The sequence below is a fragment of the Anser anser genome, assembly GCF_964211835.1.
Source record: "Anser anser genome assembly, chromosome: 8".
NCBI classification, from domain to species: domain Eukaryota; kingdom Metazoa; phylum Chordata; class Aves; order Anseriformes; family Anatidae; genus Anser; species Anser anser.
In genome coordinates, this window is record NC_139728.1 from 28,848,677 (window position 1) to 28,872,088 (window position 23,412).

The window sequence follows — 23,412 nt, forward strand, 5'->3', positions numbered from 1 at the left end:
CTGTCTGCAGAGAGGTCTTTTCCTGTAAGAAACCTAGAAAGGGTGAAGAAGTTCTGATCTTTATTTTCACTTAGTCTTCATTGTACATGTTTCTCTAACATCATCTGGATATAAACACCCTTAGAAAATACTGTCTTTAAACAATTCTTACGTGAATGTAACTACTTGGATGGCTGGAAAAATCTATTCTGTCTAAGAAGTCTGTACTTGTTTCATGACCCCAAAACCTGCTTCACATCCATTTTGCTCTAAGGCTTTACCACTGTTCTCAAAAGAAATCTCCAAGATGCTGAACAAACCTAGATGCAAACGCAAAAAAAAATAAGTCTTTGTTAATAATCTATGCAATGTATTTATAACAAAAGGTTTGAAATTCAAAAATAAGCTTATATGAATATATACTGCTTGATTTAAAATTAGTCACCTTTCCTTCTGCTTGCATTTTGCAGATACTCAGGTAAACACCCCTTCTCCTCTGCCACTAAAGAGGCCTAAAGCAGTAAACAAATGTCTCCAAAGACACGATCCATGCAGGCAGACTGTACCCAGCCCAACGCTGCTGTTTGTGGAGGCTGAGCTGCTTCTGTCCAATCTGTTAGATGTGCAAAGCAATTTGGGGACTTCCAGAGGCATTTGTCCAAAGTGAGCGATACTTGACTCCAGCTTCCTCATCTGTATGTGAGGAACAAGTATTTCTACGATAGTCTCCAGTCCAGTAAACCTGAAAGCAGAGGATTTATTGCATTCAAGATCAAGAAGCCTTGCCTTTGATCATTTATACAGTGGTTTATGAATGAATGCATTCAGAGCCCAGCTTCAGCACACTCTGAAATATTCATAGAGGCAGCCAAGAACAATACATTGAAAGTTCGTTAGAGACCAGGTCCTCTGCTGGGGGTTCATCAAAAGACAACTCTGTTGACTTCAGTGGGCAAACAACAGTTTACACAAGCTAAAAATTCGACCTTTTTGCACATTGAGCTCTTCTCTGTAAACTGCACTTTAATAGACATCTGTGAGCCAGATAACAAACACTTCAGATAAATCACTGGGAGGTTTAGAGAGCTCTACACGCTCACACAGATTTCCAGTTGTAAAGCAGAGGCCAGAAGTCAGCACTGATTACATCTCAGTAGCTACTAGCCATTGGAGATATCAAAGTCACACAAATTTGGGCAATTTCTTTAAGCACTGTGTTGTTTTTCTGAAGAGCTCTCTTAAGACCTCTGCATATTTTATTCTATGGTTCTGGGATGGATGCTTATGCCCCCTGCTTGAGTAGGGCTGGATATACCCACTGAGACTGGAAATGTCAAACATAAACTGACAAAATATTTCTTTCTCCAGCAAATCAGCTGAAGAGTTACACAATGCCTCTTCCCCACAGCAAGCTTTCCTCGTTCAGCCATGGCTTATCCCAGAACTAGGGCAGCACCTGCAAATTATTGGCACTTTAAAAAGAATCCTTCATAAAGCCCAAGCATTTGTGGTTTTAAGTTGTATGAAAGTCCTGGTCAAGTGGAACTATCCAGGCACACTGTTTACCGGGGACTTTTCTATGACTGTTGGGTAAGGTGTAATTCTGGAGTGCTGTTTTCATAATAGCTACCAAAATTAAGAACTGTGATTTTTCAGAAAGACATAAAAAATGAGGTAGTGGACAATTTCCAGCAGAGAAGAGCCTGCAAGAAGCCTAGATAATAACAAAGGCAAGAATGATAATCACCTCCAACTTGGTAATAAAACACAAAAGGAGGCATTCCCTTAAAAAGGATTTTTCATTGATCCAGCACAACTTACTGGGCTTAAAATGTAAGTCACATTATCACAACTGAGATCCCACCTGTAAGCTCTCAGCCTCACATTGTCTTCTTCCAAAAACAGTCAGCCATCATCAATATACTTGACTTTGCCAGACAAGAAATGGCAATCAAACTTCTGTTAAGATAAATGATATTAGCAAGCTGGTAAGAGAAAAAAAAAATCATTATTTCACCAGCCAAATCCTACAGTGTTGACTCAGGAGGCACCTGAAATTTTGCTCCCTTAAGTACTAAAGGCTTGAGCCCATGCTAAAAACAATCTCAACAACATTTTAAGATTAAATATAACTTTAATGTTCTAATTCCATTCAATCATCCGTAGAATAATAATTTAAGATAGGAAATAAAGAGGGAAAAATGCCTTTGTACAAGTTATTCTATTAAGGACCAGAATATTAATGTTATTGGGTACACGAAACCCTGTGCAACCATGGAAACCATTGCATTTGATCCATTCAGCCTCCACCTCTGAAATGTGGCCTATGGTTGCTATGAGAAGATGTAGCACACACCCCTCAGCAGTTCCTATTAAACAGATATTTAAGTTCTATTGTGTATTTGTCTTTGCTTCATCCCAGCATAAGGCTATTTGTGGAACAGGGGTTAAGGAGAGGCTTTTGAGATCTGAAAGCATACCTTTCAGATGAATCTAGGAAATCAGATGCTACTTCACAACAATTCAGGGTTTTCTTGTGACACTTTAATTGATATCCCTGCTTGTTCTTAGAAGATAAAACATAGTATCACCATTTTAACTTGGAGAAGTTAGCAATTAATTTATATTCCAGGAGCATAGAAGTATTCTTTCCAAGCTCATGCTCAGCCCAGACTAGCTGCAGACAGCCTACGGGGATCGGGGATAAAGAAATACTTCAGCTATATTCTGATTTATTTATTTTTTAAATCTTTTAAAATGCAGAATTTGAAAGAAAAATATAGATGCACACCTTCTGCAACCTGGAAAACTCAAAACCGAAACTATCATTTAATCTGTATTATTTTCTAATTGCAAAAATGATCACACTAGGAACAATAATGTTGCAGATAAAAAACATCTCAACTTACCATAATAAAGCCTGAAAATCGAACAGAAGATTTCTGAAAGGTTTAGAAGTTCTCATGAATCAGAGAATGTCATACTCTACCAGTGTGGGTTAGGAAAACATCTTCCCCATGCAAAACACGTAACTTATCTAAACCAACTTTTGCACTTTTATATCAAAAGACTGGTGCTGGCCACAGGCTGAGGTGAGTTACTAAGCCTTTTGGCAGGAATTTGTGTGAAAAAAAGCTACTTTCAAACAAGTAAAATAAAAAACAGGTGGGAAAAATACCATTTTTGGAAACAATAAGCTAGTTTGACACCAGGCTGTGTCCCGGAGAGCCGACCTTCAGGCACTTGCCCCACCTCAGTGCCCCCAGGCAGGTGATGTGGCTTCTGGAGACAAAAAAAGGCCTCGGGATCACAGTCAGCCAGTGAACACACAACCGGTTCAGGCTCTTCTTTTCAAAGACAACTTTGAAGTGAAATAAAATAAATAAAAGTGAAGAAAGTATTAGGAAATACCCATGGAACAGCTGGTGCAAGGGTTGGAGGCAGCCTCCTGCGAGCCCCAGCTCTTTCCATCCCCCTGGAGCCCAGCCCTCCTGGGGAGATTTCCCAACTTCCAAAGAGCTGACCTCAGCAGCTTCATGTGGAGAGGGGTACCGGGTCCGAAACCCCGCAGAAGATCACTCACCCGAGGCGTTCCTTCCTTCCCCAACTTTCTGTGCCACCGGCTTATTTAAAAGCACTTCCACCTGTGGGAGCGGCTCTCCTTAGGAGCATCAATCCGTCGCTGGGTCTCAGGAACACGTACCATCTGTCCCCTTCCCGTGGCGATGCCTTTATTCCCCGAGACAAGTTCTGCTGCTTCTACATGTTCAAGACACACCAGAAAGAGCAGAATATCCAACTTGAGAAAAGCGAGCAGAGCTTCGATCTTTTGAGTCCAGGTGCCTTCTTCTATGTGGTTAAAGCACTCGGTGGATGACAGGCTAATGTTTCAGTGTTAATTTCTGTGAACTAAGGCAAGAGCAGACTTTCTGTTTAAAAAAAAAGGCTCGAAATCGCTTCCAGCTTCACAGCTACCAGGAGGAATTTTGCTTCATATTTTGTCTTTAAGGTACATAAAAAAAGTGACCCAGTTTCTTCCAAGCTGTCGCGGGTGCTTCTTGCTCCATGTCTCTCGGTGGCCAGGGCGGCCACGGTTGAGCAGCTCGCAGGTGTTGTAGGGTGTTACATCGGTGTAGGTCACTGGTTCATGTGACAAGTGTTCAACAGATGGAGATCGCTCCCCTGGCACACAGACAGGCTGAGGTCACTCCTCATGGAGAGGAACATGCTGAAGAGAAACAATACAACCAAATCGGAGCAGTCCTGAGCTGCTTACCTGAAGCTGCTCAGAAGCATGCATGCAGCTCTGGAAATGCTGATTTTGTTGTGAACGGAACCCATTAAATGAGATCTCCTTAGGAAAATGTTCTCCAAAATGCAGCAGAGCATCCTTTTCTACCTGTGATTTCTCCAAGTATGATTATGATGCCCGTGTATGTTTTGCTCTTATTAAGTGAAGCTAACAGTGATCATATGTTCTCATTAAAGTGTATTTGGAAATGTCTACATGAGAAATACCAGGTAAATGTCCAGCTCCCGATTTACAAATGGTAGCAAGTCCCTCAGTCTGGGCATTTGACTTGGACTATTAAAAAAAAAAAAAAAAAAAAAAAAGAACACAAAACCAAACACAAACATTCTTAGGAAAAGTAGTTGTGAATGAGCAGAATAAGTCAGGGAGCTAGTCAAACTGGCAAGACAGACCTCACACCCTGGCTCAAGCCTCAGTACAGTCCTGAACACCCTGGGAGCACCTTTGTTGTCATCTCAAGACATTCAGGTTAAGGGGCTGCTGAGAGCGATGAGTCCAGCTGACCATCAGAGCTGGTTTATCAGATCTTTCAGTTTGGGATCATACACGTCACAAACATCACTGCCAGCCGCACTTGGGTAGCTCGTGGACAGCTCTGCTCACCGAGGATCGCTGTGCTCATTGAGCACCAGCGCTACTTCAGAGACAGCTCAGCTGAAGCTGCTATTTGCAGCACAAAGTGAACGTTACCAGATATAGCCTTAAGGTTTCAGAGCGTGAATTACTGTGGTGACACGCTGAAGCAGAGAGAAGTGGCAGTGACCTGCGAGCTACTGCTTGCAAGTATATTAACCCATTCATACACACAAGGGTGCACGTTCCTCATGGCTAAGATCATCTTGCACAGGTCATGAGGTGCCCTACTTTGAGTAAGTCTTTGAAACTTTGGCCCATTAAGACATACAATGAAAAATACTTTCAAGCCATAAAAATGAGGAGAGTAGAATTTGAAACAAGGGCTATATTCAATATTCATATATTTTTACTAATAGAGCCATTCTCCTACTTTCTACCCAAATCACATACTGCACAAAACTGAGTAGCTTTCAAAAGCTGCATTTGTCTACATTGCAGCTATGCATACTGGCACAAAGATGACAACAGAAGAAAAAAGAAAACAAAAATGACAGAGAAACTCTCATTTTTAGAGGCAGAACAATCCTTAGCACTTCCATAATAGTGCTTAAGCAACTTGGGGACCCTTTGTTGGCTTTCTGACTTGCCCACTAAAAATCAGCAGAGTTCCTCACAGCAGTAAGTAAATTTTCCATTCTGGATGGCAAGACCTCAGCACTACTTCAGTCAAAGTAACTTTTCCCTTTAAGACACAAATTGAACCAGGATTTCATCTGCTTCCAGCATTAGGCTTTTGGGTCCTGGTGGGATTCAGTCATGCATTGCTATTTTAATGTCTAACTTACAATGCTCTTGGAAATCACATGTTCCAAACTTCAAATCATTATGGATGTATTGTAATTGCTACATGTGGCCCAGGTTCAAGTAGCCCACACTCATACATCTACCATGTCCTACATACACCCTTAAGCCCTCAGAACTATGTAGGTTATATGGAATATTAGTCACGGTAACTTAGAACGTAGGCCTACACAATCTTGGCCTACAGATAATCTTATAAATGTGATATATTTGCATGTGATAGATTGATGTGATATATAAAATGCATTAGCTCTTACTGTATTTAATAAACGCTGAAAGCTAGCAATATCAAGATAGACTTATGATCTCTCCCATCCTTTGTCTTACTGGGGATGATCAAAAAAGACTGCTTGATTTAGATCATTTACTGACTTTTTTGTTCATTTGGCAGTTAATGTATATTTTAGTATATTTTTTCTTACTTTTAGCAAATTATATAGAAGCAGACACACACATACATAGAAATCGCAAAGTTGCCTGACTGCTTATTGCATCTTTTTAGCAACTTGTTGGTATATCTCTATTCTGGAGAATATTTCACAGTTCAGTGATGGAAAATAGTTTGCACTTCATTTGTGCATGTACTAATTTTGGATTAAACAGGACCACATAAATCCTGCTGAAAAATGATGCAATTAAGCCAGACCTATTTGTAAAAAGGACAACATGTGGCTGTAATTATAATGACTAAACATTTGGTAACACATTGACTTATTAGTACGCTAAGAGGAGTTTGTGCAACATGCTGAGTAGGTCTTTATGTGAATAAATCTTAATATTTCCCCAAAAGCCATTAAAAACATTCCTCTATTGTATCTGCATTTCTGATCAACTTCCAGACTGATCTGCTTTTTCAAAATGGTCACTTATGTTGTAAGCATGGCACTAAGTGTACTCTGTACTTGCTGGTAAGGTATGAAGTATCTGTAGTTAGTCAACTGGATTTATTTCAGAGCAAAACTATTGCCCAGGAATGACCGAATGACTGGCATACGCACCAAATGTCTCAAGTATATCTATTTCAAGTGACCAATAATTTGTAAAGATTTACAGTGCTTATACTTCACGATGCTGTTGCAGTTTATATGAGGATTTAGATTTCTCAGCACAGTTCCAAACCCTTGGCAACACCACAGAACTATCGCAGTTTTCACCAAAACAACTTACGATAAAAATTGGCTGCTGGCACACATGCATTCCTGTGCACCTATAGAAGACCACAGACTACGTCCACAGTAACCTTATGATGCCAAGTAAGGGAACAGGATAAATTTAAGTTCATTTTTTTGCTGTTTATAGCCAAATTCAATATGTCTTCTATACCTTAGCTGTAGAAATGCACGCTGTTGTGTAAGCATCCCTGCTTCATGCTGCCCATCTCTCCTACCTTCTCTTGTGATGAGTGCTATATGGGAAGGATTTTGCAGTCTTGAGACACCCCTGTAAGGGCAAGCAGGACAGACAGAAGTGTCCAAGCAAGGTGAAGGGGGCCAGCCCTTCCAAGACACGCCTTGGTGTATGGACCAGCAGTGATGCACACTTGAATTTCACATTCATCAAAACCCACTGCAAACTCAACTCCACAAAGCATGAGCTGAAGGCAACACTGGGCTCAAATACAGGCTCGGGTCCATATTCAAAGTACCAAATATCCTCTTCAGACATTGCTCTAGGCCTTCAGCCATCTCCCCCACATTCAGACGTGCATGTGCAGGGATGTGAGGTCCTCAGGGCCCTACACCATCAGGCAGACCCGTGATGGTCTCTCCAAACTCTTTGCTGCCCAGCCACGGCAGCCAGGCTGCCACACACAACAAAGATTTCATTTATTGTTAATCTTTCACTCTCAAGTTTTTCTTAAGGATACCATGGGTGATGCACAGTCACCAGTGGAACATTTAAAGGTTAAAACAAGATTAAATGCAAGTCTCTTTGCCTTCCAATCCCCGGTCCTTCTGATTCTCTGCTTTATTCTCCAACCCTACAGGAAAAACTTATTTTCATAGTTGCATGCCTTTCACTGAACTAGATCAGAAGAATCCCTCTCATCTACAAAGGACTCATTTCCTTCAGAATTAAGACACTGAGTCAGTTGTTTCCTCAGTTGCAGGGACCTTTCTTTCCCTGCTAGCTGGGAGGCTTGATTTTTTTCACAGGAGACCATGTAATATAAACATAATCAGTCCTTTCACATCGCGTAGCTCTTAGCTTCAACAGGAGCTTCCTTACTCTGAGATTTTTTTTCCCTGGTAACTCCCACTAAAGGAAGATCCTTCCATAGGAAGAAGAAAGAAAAAAAAATTAAAAAATAGGCCCTTAAATGCTAACATGCATTCAATGCCACTAAATGCGCACCTGTGTCTTGTCATTTCAAAATTAATATAAGCCAAGGTATGTGATCCCTTCTGCTAATTAACGCAGTCCTCTCAGATTCCCCTTTCCCCTCACACTAATTAGCACAGAAAAAGCCTCACGCAGACAAACAGACAAAATAGCCACAGGACTCCGCTGTTGAACAAAGCATTTTCAGGAGGAGAAGGGGCAGAGCTCTGTGTCGGTAATTTTAAACACCTGATTGCCTGAAGCATGCAGGTGTGAGAGAAATGTTGACTAAGTGATGCAAGCCTTTAAAAATGCCTGAAAATTCACAATCCTCATTAGCTGTATGAATAATTTATCAGCAGCCCTGCAAGCTGGGGAAAGGATACTTTTGTTGTCTACTTGGCTAGCAATAAGGTCAGTCACCACCAAAAAGGGGGGAGGAGGAGCAAAAAGTTTCTGAACAATTGAAAATTGCTCTCAACGTACAGTCACTTCTTGCCAGTGCTTTTACGGAGATATCGTAAAGAGACCAGTCCCAGAAGTGCAGGGTATTCCTCCCAACAGAGGGAAAGGACTGCTCAAAGCATGTAACACACTTTAAAGCACTGTGCTTGCTTTAATCCACCTCTTACTCGGTTTAAATAACAGGTACAGTATATACAGAATTTTAGAAAAAAACCCAGTATTACTAGTTAAACATTCTCTAAAATGGATTTTAAATTAACTTGAGGAAGTTTGAAGGTACTGTAAGGAATAAATGTTGCTTTTAATCTTTCAAAGCCCAAACTGTAGCATTACTGTTATCTTCTCTTGCCAAGTGTAAGAAGCATGCTGGTCTTTAGGCACCCAGCAGTGTTTCTTGGAAGGGCAATGAAAGAGTGGATGGCGAAAGCCTGCCAAAAGGAAAATCAAAGCCATACCTGCAAGCTGCAATACAGTTCTAGGAATCCCTTCAGACTTTTCTTTTCATGTGTTTGAAACCAAAACTTTTCAAAATGCTGGCGTGCGTCCTTAAAATCATTTTTACTTCTTAAACCCAAACAACTTGGGTGGGGCTGGGGAGAGGAAAGAAAAAGGGAGAAAAGATGGGGTTAAAACAACAAAAAAAAAAAAGGAAAGAAGCAGCATTAAATGCAATTGGATTGTCCCAAAGAAGTCTCTTCAGAGGAAAAGAGCCTTGAAATGCAGGAAATCTGCCTAACCCCCTAACCATTCCCACTCGGGCTGCCCTGCAGTCACAGATGTTACTGATTCAGTGAGATAGCAATTCCAAGTTCCCAAAACAGATTCCAAGTGAGAAAATAGGAAAAGTCCTTGGTTGCTATTAGATACGCATTCTGAAGTAGAAAGGACTATGGGCAGGGAGGAATTTGTGGCCTGGATTAGAGGTTCCACGGTAATTACCGGGCAATGGCAAAGTGCCTCTCGGCTGACCTATTGAACGCGACGCGGCTGGGAGCTCAGGCTGCAGCAAAAACTTCTGGGGAGATGTGTCAGGGTTTTTTTTTTTTCCTGCTGTGATCTGCTGATACGTTTACCAGGAATGAAATCAGTACAGGTATCTGAAACTGTGACAGTGGCCTAAAGAGATTACATGAAAAAGTGGAGAATTTAGTAGGGCATGCTAAAAGCCTTGCAAATGATGTATTTAACTGTGTGATTAAATTCTCTTGCAGGGTAATAATTTATTGCATCACTGCTGAAAAGATGGAGGGAAGTTACCACGTCCTAAGAGACAGACCAGGACATCCCCCCATGCTGGGCCCTAGGGCTCAGCCGCTTTCAGACATCTACCAACTGTACCAGCAACGTGGGAAGAAAAAAGGCACCACCACATGCAAGAATAACAACAGTTACTTAAACAGAAGCAGCTGTATAAGCCACAACACAAGGTGTGTCAAATGAGCAGGTGAGCAGTTCCCCAGGGTTGCAATTTATAGGGCAATGACCCCAGGTGATGCACAGACTTCTTCTGTTGGGCATCAGAAATGGGACTCCGTACAAGAGCAGGAGGAGATACTGAACAACACCATGCAGACTGTCTGTTGGAAGAGCTGGTGACAAAATTTGGGACCCTGGCATCCTGGTCCCTGTTCACTGGGTTGTACAGGGCTTGTACCGCAGCCCAGTGCCTGGCAGCCAGGGTCCGTGCTGGCCCATAGACAGGGGGGTCTGGAGCCCTGAGCCCATCATCTGTGTGTATTTTCTTGCTAGCAAGGCTGTAAATAAAAAGAAGGTAGAGGAGCCTTAGAGGCTGCAGCAGGAGGGACACACAAAGCCTGCTTTACCAAAGGGCAGGAAGCAGGTTCTCAGCTTGCCAAAAAAAAAAAGTGTTTTGTTTTTCACATGTATTTTTCACAGCAACACTTTGTGTAAAGTCCCTAAAAAGAAAAACACGAGGAGTTTCCCTTCTTCCTTCAGCCCGTACAAAACTGATTTCATGCGCTCATGTGGAGACCAGGAGGTTAAGGTGAGCATCCCCTCTGGATGCTGCTCTGAGACAAGTCCTGCCTGGGTACCAGGGGTCAGAGCTCTGCTTCCATGTATGCTGCTGGCTCCACAACCCCAGCCTTGAGAAGTTTTCGTTCTGTACTGGGGCTCCCAATCCATAGCGAAAGAGGGCTGTTCTGCAGGGTGCCTCGAGTGGTTTTGTACTTTTAGATTGTTTTGTTTTGTTTTCACACAAGGTTGTTCACAAGCTCTAGGTGCCCTGGCAATTAGCTAGATTCACAGTCCAAATGGAATAAACACCTGGCATCGTAATGATCCTCCTGCACAAAAAAAGCAAATTAATCTGACCAGACAATAAATCAAGTGGCAGAATACACCCTGTTCCACCCAGCTCCAAATCCCATGTCATCAGGCCTCCTCAGTAACAGCACACCAAGAGCCCATAGCTTAAGCACTGTAAAAAAAAAAAAAAAAAAAAAAAAAAGTTCACACATGTACAGAAACAGCTTGGAATAATGATGGCATTAAACAACGTGAAGCGAAAAAAAAGGCTCCAAGCATTTTCAGATAACTGTGGTCAGAAAGTTGAGCTGAACTCCTGAGAGAAACTGTGGCTGAATTCACCGCATGTCTTTCAGACAGCACCACCAAGGCAGCACAGTTGTGTGTATTTCAGTGTGACCGACACCGTCACAAATAAGAGGTAATTCCCTTAACAAAGGGTTAACTTTGCTTAGGAAGTATAGGTTGGATTGCAGACAGGTAGCGGATGGATTTCAGGCTACAGCATCAGGAGAACAGCACCAGAGTTAAATGAGCTGCCGTACGCTCTCCGAGGGCAAAACAGCATGTCTGTAATATATTGTTTCCTTGAAGGCAGCAAAGCTGAGGTGACAAAAAGAAGAAAAATGGATGGAAAATGAAGTAAATATCCTTCACTAATGAAAGACATGAGGGCTGGCAAACTTCAAATGATTCAAAGTTGGGGATGTGAGAGCCCACCCAATATTCATGCATTTGTAAAAAACTATTCTCTGTGCTTGAATTGAAGTCTTATGCTACCCAGTCTCTTTCATTAAATTCCCTGATAATAGTTGGGCTCGGGGGGCTGCAGCAAGGGTCTGCCACCCCTGCAGTCCCGCGCCTTGATGGCCCTGGGAAGCAGCTTCATCCTGGTGGCAAGCGAGTTCCTTCCCTCACCCTTAGACGCAGCAGAGAGGATCCCGGAAGACTCCTGAAGGATCAATAACACCTTTTTAAAAATGGATGTGCAATAAGAGTTGGATTTCTGGAGGGGAAAGTGCTGCCAGAGTTATTGGTTTGAGCCCTGTTAATTGAAAGCTCAGCGCAAAACTCAAAGTGAGGCAAGCGAAGTGCACAGCACGTGGCCACCCATTAACGTAACGAAGAGGAAACACAAAGAGGATACAGACAGAAAGTGCTATTTTGACACTTTCAAAGCAGTGATGGATCTTGGATGCTTTAAGAACATATTTCCACAGAGCCAGCCTCCACTGGTGAAGGGGAAGCACCTTTGAATCACTGCGTGCACCTTTAGCAAGCACCCATGGCATCAGTGCACTTCCCAAATATTTTGCAGAAAACAAGGCTGATTAAGCCATGAGTTGGCTAATGAGCCATTGTTAATTCAAGAAATATTACTGAATTAATTTTATATTAATTCAATAACTTATTAATAACTATTGGGTGACCTATCATAAATTAGTTAGCACTGCCCTAGAAGATGGTTTGGGATATACAGAGCGATTTACATAGAGGATCTTGTCATGTGTCCATCTTCTCTGCTTCTCTTCATTTATTCATGTGGAGAGCCAGGCAGGTAATGGAAAAAGTAATTAAGAGATTTGGCTTGAAAAATGTTTTGATATTAGTGTATATTCTATTAATAAAAAACTATCTGTCCAGCCCCAGGAGCTGGATGAAAAATGGGGAGAAAATATTTCACTTACTGAAGATACAGCGTGAAATTCATTGCATCAATCTTCTGAAAGAGACCGCTTTGCCAGCTTTAGCAGGGTGGATAAACTACATGAAATACTGGAGAAAACAGTGAGAAAGAAGGCAATCGTGCCTGGCTACTTGCTCTCAGAAAATGACCAAACCGCTACTGGAAAGCCAAGTCCTCAGCTGGAGAATGATGTCTGGCTGGGGACCGGGTGAACCAGGCAGATACTCCTGAGACAAGAGACAAGGTGAGGCAGGAGTGAGGTTCCCTTGGTGGCAGCAGTGATTTACCTGCAGGCACTGGGGACAGCCCGAGGCACCAACTCTGCTTGTGCAAGCTTCAGCGGGGAGATCTGGCTGTGGCTTGTTTGCTTTCCTATCAGGTAATTTTTCCCATGGTACAAATAGACTTGGAATATTACATGAGAGAATAAATAGCAGCAAGCTGACACTGCTAGTGGTTATTTATTACCTATTTATTAGCAGGTAATGGCTGACCTGCAGGCTATACTGAAGAAACATACTGCTCTAGCTCCTAAATTACCAACTGTTTCAAATCCTGCTATTGAGCTTCAGAAACTTCAGCCTTGTGTTGGTCAGTCTGGCAACCAGATTAGCTTCTTAGCTGCTGCTGAGGAAATTGCCGTGTTGGAGGAACATGAGTTATTAAATCAAAAAGTGCATCAATACTGTACAACCATCAAGGCTGCCCAAGCATCTCTGCTCCCTACACCATGTATCTGGGGTCCAGGTACCAGTGAAAAAAGCAGGAATTGCCACGTATCTGTTGTTCTAGAATAATACTTGAAAAGAAACAAACAAAACAACCAGAGATCATTTGACCACTTCAAATTTATAGGAATACCAAAAGTTCATTACTCTTTGAATAGCCCCAGGTGGCTAGCAGCTGATGGCAACAATTCCTGCTCCAAAACTTTTGCATTTTTCCTTGTGAAGCAGTGAAAGGCCCGGTGAGGAGCACCACATTACATCCCCTTTACTCTAGGCTCCGAGACTGCCAAGCTTCTTGTTCCCCTGCCTTTCCAAACTGACTTTCTCCATGCAAACCCATGTGTTTCAGGGCTCCAGGCTTCTTCCCTGGGCTGTCCCTATATCATAAGCTATATGAGCAGGAGGCATAGATGAGCTCATTTGATGTAAACCAGAGCACAAGGAGTGTGACAAACAACAAGCAGGATAAGAGGGAGACTGTGAAACCAAAGCAAATAAAATTAGATCACAAAGCTGCATAATTGAGCTGGTCCCCGTTTCCAAATCTTATCAAGGGTCTACTTTCAAATGTAATTATAGCAATTATAGCTAGTGATGCCAACCTACACACCACTCCTTATAGGCACAGCAGAAACTGGTCACAGAGAGACCCAGAAGAGATGAGGGAACTGGCCAGAGGATTTCTGGGAACACAGAGGACCCAAGCTGTAAAGCATCCTGTGAATCCTGTATCTGATCTAATAAGGGAAACAGAGTTGGGATTAGCTCTGCAGGGTCATGTCCACAGGATATCAATGCCTAGAAAGAAAGACCCCTCTTTTGGTAAGGTCTAGTGCTCAGCTATCCTACGAGCTCTTCAGACTTAGCTTTTCAGCAGTTTTCACTATTGCTTCCCAGGTTGTGCACACATTCATGGAGATGCTGTTCAGGGAAAAAATGGGAAAAGGTAGGCTGCAGGTATTTTCTCCACCCAAAAGCAGGCTGGATGAACCTGGGGAAGAATATCTGCACAGACAGCATGAGACAGGCTGAATTCTGCTGATAAATGGATACAACAAATAATAGGATTGTATTTCATTATAACACGGGCTGTTCTGCAAGGGAAAAGGTCTTCCGAGATCTGTTGCAGGGCTTCACAGATCACCTTATCTGCTCCTACTGGAGTGATGCAATTTGTTGCAGTGCGTCGCTGATTCAGGGCCAGAACTTTGCTAACCCTAAGTGTTGCATGATTAATAACCTCTTGTTCCAAAAAATTGCTGGTTTGCACTCTTCAACAGCCCCCCTCCTCTTTGCAAAACTTGGTCTAATGTTTATTGCAGAGCATCATATTTTGCATAGGGTTTTGCTTCAGGGAAATTGGGTTTCCAGTATCTAACTCCTTTCAACACAACCAGAGGAGAAAATCTGATTTTCTTTTAATTCAAGGTAGATCACATTTCAAGTATCACCATGAAAGTAATGTCCTGAAACTCACTTTGTGATTTATGACTACTCCTTTCAGAACAATTACTATTTATACATTCATTTATCGTGCCTCTTGGTGTCATATTTTTGGCAAAGTCACTGGACAATGTAGTGTGTCCCAATTCTCCCTCCATCAGAAAACATTTAGCCGAATTGCCTTTTAATAATGATACTGCCTTTTAATTTTCCAAAATAAGAATGTGGATTGTACCACTTTACTCAGCTCTTCCTTTGATTAATGGCAATGCACTTCTGCATACGGAAAATGAGGCTACATGCATTATGGGCTAAAACAATTCCAATATAAAGTTTCAAGTACACAACCCCCAGGGAACTTAGGATGTATTGTTTTAAGGTAGTTTCGGGGTGAATTGAAAGATAAGACAGTGGAAAGATGGAGGAAGAGATTCTGTTGGAAACAAGGCTGTTTACGGGAACCAAGTCAGTGCCTGGACATATGTATTGCTTGGATAAGAACTGGAGAAGAAAAGAAAGGCTGCTGATAATGGTAATAGATGATTCTGTTCACTGCTGTCTTCCATCATAAACAAATAGCACAGGCCAACAGTTAAACATCATCTATTTTAATTAGTATTTAAAGCATTTAGTTATCTATGTACTAAGTAACTGCAACAAAACTTTGTCAGGCTGGAATGCAAAGGGGGAGTTGAGCAAGGAAAAGCAATCTGATCCGTGCTCAGTCGTGGCCTCCCTTTAGATACCTAAAGGCTTACGTCCTAAATTCCACCTGATATTTTAAAAGGAAAAAAAAAAAAAGGAGGACAAAAACAACTGATGTGAAGAAACTAATTGTCTGGTCCTTGACTTTTCAGAGATATGTATATGGGCTGACTCCCGGACTTAACCAGACATACATACTGCCACAAATGCCATCAGTGCACGACTACTGTGGTCAAGCAATGTGAGAACTGATTGCTAAATGTTTGTGAATTTCTCCAGCATATTCACTTTTGAAAGTGTGAGATATTAACCAGTTCAACTATTTTAAAATCGTTGTCTATTTGTTAACATCATCAATACCCAATAGTCCAATTATGATTTTTTTTTCCTTTTGGTGCTATATGATCATATTGACCTCTTCTAGCACGGATTGCACATTGTCATAGATGTCTGCAATACCAAATCTGATGCTAACGAATAGCACTTATGTCAAACAAGCCCTGCCTGGCTGTAATACAATGGTCAATGCACTTTACACTTAATAGGGAAGAGGCTTTTGGCCCAAAATATGTACAGTCATTGTCTGGAAGGTTAGCCCAGTTAGCTGCATGGTGGTGGGGGCTTGCTGACATATAGATCACTGGAAACTGTACACATAACTTTGAGGAACAGAAGCTTTTGATTAACAATGAACTACTGTGTGACTTAAGGAAGCCAATGTAAAGTTTTGGTACAACAAAACACTACAGGGAGCTTACCAGTGTGGCCTCTGCTGCAGGGTTCATCTCCATGGTCCACCTAAGGGAGATCTGTGATGTCCCCATCCCTAATGTCCCTGGGATCGAGGCACAGACCAGTGTGCACGGCTCAGAGTAGTAGATAGGAACAGGGTCCTGCAGCTCTCACCAAATCCCTTGGCTGCACACAGCCAGGAGATGGGATGGTGTGGATATGGAAAACAAAATCGAAAAGATCAGAGGGACTTTTGCTCTCCAAAAACAAAACTACGATGATGACATATTATTATTATATATTAAAATTAATATGATTTCCTCAGTTTTAGATTAGGACATGAAAACACACTTCAGGGTTAAGGACACCCATTTCACTGTCTGTTCTGGGGAGAGAGCACCTGGCCCTCTTTCTGGAGGCAGTGTACATGCTAAGCAGAAGGTGGTTTAGGGCCACTCGACTGTGTCGCTGCCCTTTTTAATTCATGCACTGCTTCCCCTGTACCTTCTGAGGGATAGATGGGAAGCACAGACAAGTGCAGGCTCCATCTCTCCCCTCCTCCAGACCAGGCATGCTCCCCTCCTGGAAGAGAAAGCCTCCCAAATGCTCACGGCCCCAACAACACACATGGAAGCGTTCAACACGCTTCCAGGAATCAACGTGCTCTTCCTCACGCCAGCTGCTTGGGGTCTGGAGGCACACCCCACGTACCTGGTGCTCAGGACACAAGCAGGACATAGTGGTGCTGCCAGCACTGCCCCGTGGCTCTGGCAGCCCCAGCGGGGCCGCGGCAGAGAATTGCCTTTATGGACTGATGATTCCCTTCTGAGCAGACTGCCTAACTTTGCTTTTCGTGGTGAGCTTCCCTAACTAATGGCCACGTTTTCAGTGAGCCTGGAAAAAGCTGGAACTACACTTCTGAGTGCAAACCTGCTCCGAACAGCTTGCCCAGTTGTAGAGTTATTGAAAATGTTTACACGTGTAATTTTATTACAAGTGTATACACAACTCTGTCTTTATTGATTGCTTTCCTGATTACGGAAGTGTCTCACTATTTAAAACCCCCAGCTCACCCTCAACCTTTCCAGTTCTATCATGCACCATTTAATGCCGTTCTAATATTAGCAAACCTTTATTTCCACAACCTGGATTTTCCATATTTTCATCCCTGCGACCAGCAGAAAGCTCATTGCCAAATAACAATGAGCTCATCTCAAATGCTAATGTAGCCAGTGCCAGGTGAACAAATTGTCTATTATTAGACTTTTTCATGCACTAAGAGCTTTTGTTCCCTACTTGCCTGTCTTAACACCTGCTGTTGCAATGTGTATCAACTTTCTGAACATCATTCACACTAACAACAGAATATAAAATGTATTAGGGAATTGCTCATACAGAAAGTGATTAAGTTTTGTAAAGGGAGCTTTGTTGAGCAAAAAGGAAAAAAATAAGGCATGTGGTGATGGGACTGGAGTAATTATAAATATAAATCAAACCTCTGTGCTAAATCAGTGCAACAAAAAGTTAGACATTCAATTGCAGTAATTTCATTCAGTGGCATTCAGGAAAATACTAATAGTTGTGAAAAACGAATTTGTATTAGTAGTAGTAGTAATAGGAATTTTTTTCCTTCAGTGAGTTTCACACAAATATAGAGTGTTTGACTGGTGTGTGAAAGCGTTGATGGGATTGTGTGGGTTGGGCATATGGAAAAGGTGTAACCTAAACCCAGCAGCTTAAAAAACACATATATAGATATTTAAAAATATTTAGTAGTGTGATCCAAGTGTTAGAGAAAGAAATTATAATTAACAGGTTACAAGGTATGTTATGAAGAGGTCTGGCTTCTACTGGAACAAGAACAGTCATTGCTCATGGTACAGAAATGGACGACTGTTCTTATGTGAAACGGCATTGTCTGCTTTTTACTTATTTGGTTCAGAAAATCATAATTAAGAGGTTGCATTTACAATCATGAAACAGAGAGCTGGAGGGATCAGCGTGACCTGTGGCCAAGGTGCAAGTAGAGGCTCAGCGACCACCCAAAGCGGGCAAAATTCCTGTCTGTGGCTGAATCACTTCCCCTCTCAGCAACTCAGATGTGCACTCATGATAAAAGGAAATTCCCCTTTATGCACCTCTCAGCTGCCACATCTATTTAGATTGTGAACATTTCAGGCCAGGAACTGTCTCTTCCTGTGTATTTATCCAATGTGTAGCACATGGGGACCTCAGGCTCGACTGGGCTGTCCCAGGAGTGTACTCTACACAGTGTACGATGAAGAAATCCACAAGAAGTGAAATCCAAAAGTTCTTGTTACCTCTCATTACTATGGAACAAATTCTGACCTTGGTTTAGTACCTCTATCAGAAAGAGCTAACAAAAGCCAATTCCTAGTTCAGGTTTCAGATGACTTATTAAGTACTCAAATAACAAATGAGATTTCCTTACAAATAACCCAACAAATAATCCCTATACATAACTCAATTTCTCTCTCAATTTCTTTTTTTTTTCTTTACTCTTCCTCTGCTCCTTCCCTTCTCCTGCCTCACCCAGGTCATGCACTACAAGGATACACGTGTGCTACATCTCCTTCTGCACAGGACACAGTAGTCACAAACGGTCATGCTTCCACAGAAAGTCTTGCTTGCTTACTTAAAATATATGACCAGTCAAAGAAATTTTGAAAAAATCTTACTTACATGAAATAGAAAGATAAGGAGCGGTCTCAGCAGAAGGGTTTACTGTACTGAAATAGTTAGTCCAAATGCATCTGCTAAAACAGAAAAACAAAAACAAACCAACACAGAGTTACTTAGACATGTACACCACTTTAAAATTCAAGATAATTCATTTCTGGCCAGACCATGGCAGGAGAGGCAGGTTCACAGCAGTGGCCAGCCATCATCAAGGGACATTCGTGTAGCATTCTCTGCTTTAAGCTGTTGAAGGTGCCTTTGCATCAGTTTTTTCCTGTCAAGAGATATAAAGCAGTCATAGGGACAAGGGGGTGATAAACCCAAACCACTCTCTTCAAAATTAAGCAAAGATTAGTTCGCAAAGAAATCACCACACAGGACCTCCAGCAGGTCAGTGCTCTGCTCCGCTTTCACAAAAACCTACACAAAATGCTGTATGTTAACTTTGATAGATACGCATATTCATAACACTCCCTTCCCTCAGGAGCAGCCACAGGTCTTAACATAGGGAAACATTAAAACACCATAAATTGATTAACAGGAAAGCAAACTAAGAGCCAAATAAAAAAAGTAGATATATAATAGAGGACAAGCAAGAGGAAGAGGTTTCACTTAGAAGTTTCACTGGACCAGAGTCTTGTTCAGCTGTGATGTTTACATGAGGGCTTATGCAATATACAAAAAAAAAAAAAAAGAAAAGAAAAAAGTTTGGAAAAAAAAACAGTCATCCATACAAAAATCTGTTAAGCACACGTCACGAAGTCTTGCTGTTAGACATAATAATCCCTATTTCGTATACGAGGTTTATTCCGAGCAGTTGTTATTACACCTCTGAACATAAACATAAAACACATATGAAAGCTAACAGGCAGGACAATTCACTCATATAGATCATCCAAAACAGATCTGACATGGGCCCTTGTATCAGATGGCCAAGCACATCTCTCTTGCAGGATCTTTTAACGCGCTGTATATCCATCAGCATAAAAGAGACGTTTCTGCCTCTGGTGTTGCACGCTGCTATCACATGACCGCTGTAAAATGGGTTCAAGGGGCTCATGAATCTGCCTCAGCCACCAAAGATAAACAAATCTGGAACTCATTAGTCTTCACACGGCAGTGTTTTGGCACACAGAGGAAAAGGAGTTATCAAGACTAAATTCAGAAAGGTTGATATATGTATCTACATCTCAAAATGTCTGTTAAACTGCCAACATGCTTCACATAGTCCCTGTGAGGTTTGTATTTTTTCCTGCATTGTTTAAGCTGTCAAATGTTAATGTGTTTCTGGCTTAATTTATTACACTGATATGACAAGTTATGAGCAAATGTATTCTTGTTTACTACTGTTAATATTTTGGTTATACTCATTAAGAGCAGTTTTAAGATTAGTCTTTTTTGTTATTTTGCATAGCAGAAAAGCAGCAAAAGTCTTTACCGAGGACTGCATCTCACTTCAGCTTACAGCACAGGCTTTGGAAATAAACTTGTCCAATTACCTGTTACAGCATCAGCACGGACTGGGACGAATGCTAACGAAGGGGTCTCCCTGAGCCCGCCTGATGTATGAGCTGTCCTGCTGCTCGTGGGATCTCACATGGATATGAGAGATGGATGCTTGCACGAAGCAAAAATCCAGAATGTGCCCCTAAACAGGTAGAGGGCTTGCTCTCATCAGTAGCAGGAAGCTGAGATTCATATGATTCATCTTAATGCAGGCAGGATCATCCTCTCCAATACCAGGGATGGCACAAAGTATCTCCCAGCAACCCCTGTGCAGGGCTCAGTAGTTTTTCATCTTATTTTAGACATCGTTAGTCTCTTGAGCCTCCTAAGAGAGTGCCCATTTCATCGGAGAGGTGATGGTGGGGTCATGGCACAAATGCCATGCTGTGGTCAAAGCGCACAAGTTTCACAGCAGGATGTGGCACTGCCTGGGGCACGCGGTGCACGGCAAGGACCCTCCCTGGGGAGCCCCCCCTCTGAGCAGTGAAACAGGGAGATCCCCATCAGACTGCAGGTCTTACCAGCACAACAGCCGTACCAGGCTGATGGAGTTTGAATTCACTGCCTGCACCCTAATACAGCTCCTGAGGTTTAGTGACTACAGATAGCTCCCAAACGGCCATGCCTGGTTGCTGGCAGAACTTAGAACATCCTTTATACGTACACAGCGCTGTGATGAGCACTTATAATGTCAGGCTGTCATTCACAGAGCGTGATACAACATGACATAGCTCAGTCACAAACCCTATTGTGGCACGAATTTAGAAGTAGTGTTGGATGGAGATCTGTAATTCTGGCACAGGGATGGTTTTAATATTCCAGTTTGTTTTCATTCCCATTTGGAAGGAAAAAAAGGAATTCTAGAAGGTTTGAAAAATTATCAAACAATTTAGATAAGTTTCTAATTAAAATTCCACTTGGCTGCATAATACGGAGCAAGGAACATGGGAAGTCCCAGATGAATGGGAGTCTCGGGGCTCGGGAGCCAATGCTCCCAGGCTCCTGGCTCCCCATACGTACAGAAAGCCCAGAGCTGCAGCAACCTGCCCAACAGGCTGTCAAGCTGCCAGTCAGCTCAGACTCCCATCTCTTTTCCATTCTACGACCAGCTACCAGCTTGCTCAGGTTCTCACAAAACCAGGCATCCAAGTAATTGCCTGGGAAATCAACATCTGACTGGGCAGAAGCAAGGCTCTTGACACACACGACCTCCCTAACCTGAGGGCATCCAAGGGTATACCCAGGAACAGAGCTACACGATTTCCTGATAACCACGGGTGTGATCCAAAGTGCATCTGAAACAATGGGAAAATTTCTGTTCCCTTCATTTGCCTTTGGGCCAGCAGGTTACATCCACAACACCTTGAACTATTTACTGTGTGGCAGCGTTGGTTGCACTAGTGACAAATTGCCTACAAAGCCTTAGCTCAGAAGTGCTTACGCACCTGGCAGGGCTTCTTAGTAGTTAAGCTGAGGTTTTTCTCCTCAAATGGGAGGAGATGGTTTGATTCAGTGTGGCTACAGAAAGAGCCAAGGCAATTCTGGGGCCATGTGTACAAAGCCTTCACACCAGGGCTCAAGAACCAAGTCGCTTTGCCCCCTCTGTAACGTTCAACAGCTGCCTCTGCTTTCAGAGCACTGACAAAATGATGGAGAATGTAGATCTCCATCCAAAGATCAAACACCAAGCAAGTTTTGGAATGACTCCTGCAGAGGCAGGCCAGCTGAACTCAATGGCCTGGTGGGCTCTTTCCATCTGTACGTTACACAGTTCACGGGGGCAAAGGGGAGGGTTGTTGTTAACTTAGCCATTTATCTGTTCATGAGCATCATCAGGAGTGTATTTTATGTGTGTGTATTTTAATAAACAGGAAATGTGATAGAGTCATGTCCCCCAAAGTATGCCTGAACATATTTATCCCAAGGACACCATGAAAGGCAGGTACTGGTTAAGGCATAGCAGGTTTTTAAATAGTACATCCTCAGGTGAGAAACAGCAGATGACCTCCAGGTCTTGCTTCTGTCCATAGGTGACACAGGAATAATGTGGATGTAGTTTTGATTGAAGGGACTCATTTTCCCACAGCCTCTGGTCCTATTTTGGAAACATGCAAACAAGAACTCCTTTCTTACCTGTCACCATGCTACTACATCTTCCATTAAGTTTTATAGCACCACTTATGTATTTCTTTATATTTCACATCGATCAGCAATCCTACACATACTCTTCCTACCACCACTAGACATACATATATATTTAAACTCTCTATCATGCGGTCCCAAAAGAGGACCAAATTCCTAGTTGCTACAAGCCAGTCCAGATGCCCCAAGAAAACATGCCAATTTACACAGGTCAGTTATATACAGTGTGTGATAGGCACACAAATTTGATCTGTTTTATTTATTTTTGCCTGTAGGCACAGGCATCCTTTGATCCAGGTAACCCAGAATTCCAGATCAGGGTGGTGATGCAACCAGGCTATAAAACTTCTTTACTTGCTTAACCATGAAAGGCACCGCTCTCTTTTCAATGGCTTACAGTTGATATCCGGTACGGCTTTCATTCATGTTCAGTTCACCACCATTGTGTGAATTGGCCTACAATGCTGACATTCCTTCTGCCTAAACATTTTTCCCCTTAATTTTCTTTGTTATGTTTCTTGATATTTTTATTTTCTGGGTCACATCCCATTTCACTGCAAATTTTGAGCAAATCTGTAAAAGTACTTAGGTAAAAACTCTGCAAGAAGTAGACCTGGTGCTTTCATCAGCGAGCTCTACTCACGTTTGATCTTTCAGTTCTGAATAGTTGGAATATGTTTTAAGGGATAAAAGTGTATTGTTTCATATGTATAGGAAAGTCAGTGATGATGGGTAGATCTCAGCCTGCGTTGGAAATAGAGCACCTCCCTAACAAGTTGTCAATCTCAATTAAGACATCAACATGTCAAATTAAGAAGGTACTGCTGCACAGCCTATTGTTGAACTGCATGTCAGGTGAAATAAGCACTAATTATACACTTAGCCAAATATGTCTATTCAATATTACTTCAAAACTAAGGTCACCGAGTTATTATGAAGTGGTAGTTTACACTATTTTGGATCCCACCAAATGGCAGGTGGCCATA

General features: G+C 42.2%; 2 long non-coding RNA genes across 4 annotated transcripts; one reads left to right on the plus strand and one right to left on the minus strand.

Moving 5' to 3' along the window:
- Positions 1–41: 41 nt before the first annotated feature.
- LOC310903240 lies at positions 42–18,627 on the minus strand. 3 transcript variants are annotated; one of them, XR_014587370.1, is made up of 6 exons: positions 16,781–18,627; positions 16,105–16,264; positions 8,971–9,105; positions 3,563–4,207; positions 1,844–1,938; positions 42–721 (listed from the first exon to the last, which is right to left on the minus strand). It is a non-coding gene; the product is annotated as an uncharacterized lncRNA (long non-coding RNA). The 3 variants fall into 3 exon arrangements; XR_014587371.1 differs by lacking the exons at positions 16,105–16,264; positions 16,781–18,627 and having other exon boundaries at positions 3,563–4,564; positions 8,971–9,567; XR_014587372.1 differs by lacking the exons at positions 16,105–16,264; positions 16,781–18,627 and having other exon boundaries at positions 3,563–4,161; positions 8,971–9,561.
- Positions 4,581–11,753, plus strand: LOC310903241. The gene is made up of 2 exons (XR_014587373.1): positions 4,581–8,464; positions 9,727–11,753. It is a non-coding gene; the product is annotated as an uncharacterized lncRNA (long non-coding RNA).
- Positions 18,628–23,412: the final 4,785 nt, after the last annotated feature.